Source organism: Ptychodera flava, chromosome 3, assembly GCF_041260155.1.
Source record: "Ptychodera flava strain L36383 chromosome 3, AS_Pfla_20210202, whole genome shotgun sequence".
NCBI lineage: Eukaryota > Metazoa > Hemichordata > Enteropneusta > Ptychoderidae > Ptychodera > Ptychodera flava.
Window position 1 is genome coordinate 42,892,042 of NC_091930.1, and position 7,024 is coordinate 42,899,065.

Sequence of the window (7,024 nt, forward strand, 5' to 3'; positions counted from 1 at the left end):
ATGCAGTAATTTCTCAGGTCACATTTTCCATTAGAAAATGTCACATGCACATATATCAAGATCAACTCTTTTTTTTCAGAGAAAACAATAAAACACAAAATAAATTTTGAATAGGATTTTTAAACATTTTTCTTTCCAAGTATGAGGAGAAAAAAAGAATGATTCTATGATTTTTAAGAACTGATTTGACCTCCACTTTTCGTTAATTTGTAACTGCTTCGTTCTGTTGCAGACTATTGTTCAATAGCATTGTAGTTATCTAACACTGTCCTGTTTGTTCTCTTAAGGCGAATCACGATTGTACGGTGAGAGGATTAACGCACTCAGCCTCAAAACCATCTTTACAAAAAACGCGAACCAATAACTCATTTGTTCCAATCTGCAGGTCGGTAAACTAAATAAGGACATCATCCATTAAGACTTCATCGAGATAACTCCTAAAAGACCAATTAAGATGAAGATTCAAGAATAGCAGCTATGTTTTGAGAGAATTTTTGTCATGTAAGAGCTGTAACAATGTAAAATTTGTTAAAATTTATATTAATTGCAAATGTATCTAGTTATGGGGAACATCATCCACTGCACTGAGTCACTGTTATCGCTTCAATAGACACGGACGGAAACGTGTGTGCTTTGATATTTTACAACGTTCGCTAGAGGGTGCACATATTCCTCTCTCGTCTATAGCGTCCGGCAATTGAATACGACTCTAATGAAAAAATACATACATCAACATCCTATTGTGTAATATAAATCAACATCCTATTATGTGATATTTATCAAACATGGAAAATTAACATCTCCGAGATTTTTATGCTAATCATTTACTTTAGTACTTTGCATAGCGGAAAAAACAACCAGCGTTCGAAAAATAGCTTGCTTTTACTGTTGACAATCTGCATTTGGCAGAAAAATGTGAAGACATGTCGGGTCTTACAGAGTTCATGATGCAAGTTCATTCAGTACATTCTACTGGAAACTAGAACCACATCCAAGTCCAATTGATATGTATCCTATAAACTAGGCAATCTTACGATAACAAATTAGATTATGTCTGTGACAAGAGCATTTCAAATGCAGTAATTTCTCTGGTCACATTTTCCATTAGAAACGTTACATGCACATACTTATATCAAGACCAACTCTCTAAAATCAAATTTATTTTTTGTTTTATTTTTTTTCTCTGCAATATATCATTGTTGTTTAAAACCATCGTTTTTGCCTATTGATCAAATTCGATGAAACTATTTACCCATCTTAGATTTGCATAAACTCCTTGCAAGGTGCCATCACACTAAAAAATTTTACCTTATAAATTGCACATTTTGACAATTCGGGCAATACCGTGGTATTGAATTATACTTTGTTGTTACAAAACATTTGACGATAACGTTCAACCTTTCTCTAAAAAACACAGGAGTAAAATTAGCTGTCGTCTTGCCAAGTTTGATATTGGGGAAACAAATAGTGATAAATTTACCGACATTTAAAATTCGAAATGGCCGCTATTCCTGATTTAATTCTATTGGATAAAAAAGTAAATCATCGATATTCAAAAAAGAAAGCAAGTAAAAACTTACTTCCATCCTAAGCTTCAACATTCTAGAGTCCTTATATATTTCAAAACAGCGCATCCTACTTCTGAGTAGAAGACACCCTATTAGACATACAAACAAATAACAAAACAACACAAAAAACAAATATTAACAGTACTGCTGTCGTACTTTAACAACGTCCAATATACGATACCGTAATAAATAATAGTAGCGACTGGCAGTGTATGCAAATGCAGCTTATAACTCGGTCATCAATTAGTAAGTATTATCACCCTTGCCATTTCTTAAAGATAGGGGCAAACGACCGAAAGGAAACCTCAAACTAAACATTACGGATGTATGAATTTCACTGTAACTACCTCAGCCTGATGCTCCATGTGAAATTTTGTGAAAACCCACTCGTTAAAATGTTTTCTGGAATGTACGGTTTGTAAGTCAATCTTTAGGTATATTTTTCACTGTCTCAGGAGAAATGTATGACGTTTACATCTCCTATTTGGTTTGCGATTGGTCAACGTATGAATGACCTTACATATGATTTATTATTAAGCCTTAAGTCAGACTTCATTATGTAAGCAGTGGGTGTCATGCTCATATTCAACCGTCACTTTGAGTACGTCATCACGTTGAGAAACATATTAAGTATGTATACCATGGATTTTCAGTTGCATACCCTGACAGTAGATAATTTGATTACAGCCAAATGTAAGGAGGTTCAGTATGAAGCGACGTCATCGAAATATTTGTCATAGATTTCACTTTGTTGTTATTTTAGCATTTACTCTGGCGATATTACAACATGACTCAGGTAGGTTGAAGTTTCCAATTTCGATTCATTGGTATGTAATGTCTGTGGATGTAGGGATTTGACAACATTACCTTTGTCGTGAAACCGAGAAAGAACACTCTGCAATACAAGATTTCTTCGCTTCGTTTCTTCGCTGATCCACAGACAAACATATACAGACTCGCAATGGGCATTGTTTAAGGAGTGAAGCGTTTACGTAACCCATCCATGTTCGCCTCGCCTCAGGTTGCTCTCGCCTCTCTTTTTTCGAAGAGTGCCGACCATGCATCCTTCGGTAATTTTCTGATTTTCGCCAATTGTTAAGCGAAAGTATGTTCGGCAAAGTTTGTGTTTTTGTTGTCGTGTAGTGCTGAGCAGAATTGACGTGCTGGCGAAAACGGGAGTGTTTTGAGCTTCAGGAAAGTGAGTTTTACCGTTTTAAAAATTCCTCTCATATTTTTATGAATATATAATGAGTGTGTTTGAACCAAATTTGAAAGCCTTTTATCGATAATGTCTGTTTTTACTCAATGGTTTACGGTCAGTCATACCGTTTTTTACACGTGCGTCAAGGTAGGACATGTTTATGAAACTGCTGGCGTGTTATGTTTTGATTGGCGTGAAGCGGTGTTTCTGGCCTGAGAGCTCACAAAGTAACTATGGTTGCTACGCGACTGGCAGTACGATGCCATCTTGTCGTATTTTTCGCATAATCTCGTGCAGTTATCAACCACAAACAAAGCCTCCAAAAAGTTTAACACCCTTGAAGCACATTTTAATATGAAAAGCCAATAGTCTACCGAGACGACCATGGAACAAAAGGCATGCTGCGTTTCCTGTCTGTCTATATTTGTCTGTGGCTGACCTTAATCCATATTTCAAAACGCTACAATATGTCAGACAATCATTTTTCACAGTGATCCGAAGTAGTCAATGAACTGCTTACATGTTCTCATGAATATAGCCGAGCGAATGCAAATCGTAAATACCGTATCGATGAATTATGAAAATTAAATTTGTCCTTTATTCTCACTTTTTGCCACTGTATTTAACTGCAAGAATATTTAGGGAAAAAAACAAATAACAAACATGTTCATTTTTTTCTAAATTGATAACACCGAACGAGGTGAAAACCCCACTTACACACCGGATAAACAAGAACAAAACAAAACATAACAAAACAAAAGAAAATATAGAAGACAGAAACGTAACAAAAAAATACATATAAGGGATAGAAACAAATTATAAATCTTGATATAGAACATTTCGTGCCTTGAAATGTAGACGAACATATGTATATCACATCAACGAGAGCTTTCAGTGAACAAGTATTACATCTCTCCACTGTGTAAGATTTCTGCAACTTACTGATCACAAGTTAAGCTGAAAAAAAGTTGATTGGGCTAGTTTCCACGTGAAGCACAAAAGCATAGTTTAGTTCAAATAATAGGAGAATCATATGAGTGGATATTGTTTTTATAAAGATCACATAAAAATGTTGAAGTCGTTGGATCAAAATGTAATGTTCAATATTAACAGAAAGTAGAATAACTAGTCTCGCAACAACGTACATAGAATCACTGGCAAATTTGCTTCATTTATACCTTCTAAACTTTGTGTGAAAACATTTGTAGCGAAATATACATTAGTTGAAATTGTATTTGCACACCTTCTTTCAAAATTAAGTTATTCTACTGCCACATTCACCCTCTCGGGAAACAACCTGACTGCATAAACAATTTAAGTGTCATCGAATTTAATCCAATTCAATATTGCCAAATTCATTCTTAAACAGAGCAATCAATATGGTCACTCTCAAACTCATACAATTTAAGACATGCAATTCAAGCACCGCAACAGTACACATAACAATAATAACTTATACGTAATTGAAAATACATACGTTTTTTCGGTAAAAACGAAAAATTTTGCTTCGGTCTGACCTGCAAGCGGGTAATAAAAAATTATGATCTCGCGGATGAAACAATTTTTCAAACAAAAAAAGAACCTTACATGGTAAGATTGAACGAGCTTTTCTGTATACCCATCGGTTGTAAAGAGTATGACAAATTTGTATGCGGTACAACACATATAGTTTTTGGAGTTATAGCAACGACGATGTCGAGAGAATGTTTCATATGAAATATATTGGCAGGTTTTACATCAAACATATAAAATAATGTTGAAAGCTTTTGATAAACGTTTTAAACAGCAATGATAGAATCGTTTTGTCAACTTTGAATGAATCAACTTTTCTAAAAAATACATGTGTTGCTAGGCGTTTTGTCACAATGGCTTCGTATTCATTATCGGAATCCCTTTACAAAGTGGCATGAGAGGTTTGATCAAGATATAGAAGAAGATGAAACGAATGGCTTTCTGATTATGTATAATGGTCCTCTCAGCGTTTCGTTCATATCTCCTAAAATCAACAATCATATCATTTACATTTAAATATTGAAATTTAGAAAAGACAGATCGCGTTTGTCAAGGAACTCATTTAGTGGGGAGTCATGCTGAATATTAGATCCCAAAAGGACTGACAATAAAGTGCTGTCATCCCTAAACTTCAGTCCCGTAATGTAAATATGTATACTATTATCGATTATTGGGCCTTAGTTCGTGACCACTACCTATGTGACTTACAGATTGATATATGGCGGGTGCCACATGTGGGGCAGGATGCGCTAACTATTTTCGAAACACCTGACATCACTTCTTGGTCTTCTGACAGAAGTCCATATATCTTTCTTTCATAAAAATGACTTTGTTTGTGTACCGTTTATTTACTGTCTGTTCTGTGCTGTTTTGTGTCTATGTTTACAACTATTGTCTGATGAATTCTGACCTAATGTCATTGGATTATGGATCGATTTGTATGATTGTGATTATGCATACGTAGCGAAATAGTGTAATGAGGGAATACGTGAACAATTATTGAACTAAAGCTGATTGATCGCCTGGTTAACAACCATGCTATGATTCAGTTTTACATCAATTATTACCAGATTTGCATATTAAATTATTTTCTGTCAGTCGGTCATTTGGGCAAACTGTTTGTATTGATTCGAAGTTACCTTTGAGCAATGTTTGTCATATGTAGTACTATAGTTTCATAGAAGCAGTAAATGTCATCAGCTAACTTGAATACCTACTGACTGTAGAATTAGGGCGACTAGTTGAAGTGAATTCACTGTTATTTATACGAATATTCCGTATACGTTAATCTACTTTTCACTTATTGTTTCTTTCATTATATGTGATACGTATTTGCACGTAGCTTCGGCAAGATTTACATATTTCGGCAAAAGAAATCAATATCAAGCAAAGCGATTGTGCGAAAAGCTTGGTTTACGACTTGTAAAAGACGACAGTGAAGAAAAACACACGAATATTGTACAGGCGATTATAGAAAAAGACTGGAACTACTGGATTAATGCCACAGTAACATCTGAAACAGAAATAGTAATTGATGGCCTGGAACTTAGCTTTAACCCATTTGCGGACGACTGCTTTGCTATCTCGTAAGTCTCTGCAACTAATGATTTCACAGTTATCGAAATCTTTGCAACTTGAGCTAATCTTCCAAGGATGAAACAATATATCAAACGAAGTTAAAACTATTTGTTTACCATGTTCTCCAATATCACGACTTTCCCTGATTGTGACATTTTTTAACATTCTTGCATGATTAATTGTCATTTTTTTCAAATAGTTTGTTACAGAATGTTTGATGTCAAAGACTATTTTAACTTGTAGTGTTTTTCTTATCTGCTATGGATTATTTTTATCCGAAATAAACAATAATTAATATAAGTATTATATAGAAATAATAACGCGAATAATAATAGGTTCAATTTCCGTGAAAATTTCACCATAAGGGTATTTTGGGTCGAAAAGGACCAAATATGATATCGATTTCACCGCCCCATGTTTCCATTGCAACTATTTTAGGGCTTGAAAATTTCAGTTTTTCTAATATCCAATGAAAAGTTACTTTGATTGATATGAAAATTATCTAGCGGGGAGAATTCGGGTTAGAGAACACAAAAACCAGACTTATTTTAATGTTTTGAGTTGCCATGGTAAAATTTACCAGTAAAAATTACCAGTTTTTCAAAGATTCAACCTAAAATCCAGTAACCAACAGAATATGTTATATCAAAGGGATATTTTGGGTTAGAAAGACCAAATATCCAGTGTAAAAATCCAGTAATCAACAGAAATATTATACCAAAGGGTTTATTTTGGGTTAGAAAGACATAATATGATATCCATTTCTACTGCCCTGTGTTTCCATAGTAACCTATTTGCGTTTTAAAATTTGAATTTTTTCGAAATTCCATTAAAAGTAATCCCAGTTACTATGAAAATGCTCTCCTAAGTGTATTGATCACAGCATGAACTCCATGTTCATTTTTGTTTCATATTGCCTGGTAAACATTTAGGTAACCACAGTTTTTATTTATTTAAAACGATGCATATTTTAGATCAGGGGTATCTTTTTACCAGGAAAGAAAAGGCTATTTACGAGGTTCCGCCCATAAAGTGAATTTTCTAGTTTTTTTGATGTGTATACTTGCACACCTTTAATACCCACGGAAACAGGTATAATGGACGACAGTGGGACTCAAAAGTTTAGTAACCTATTAACAACCCGTTACACTCTCGAGCTCAGAGT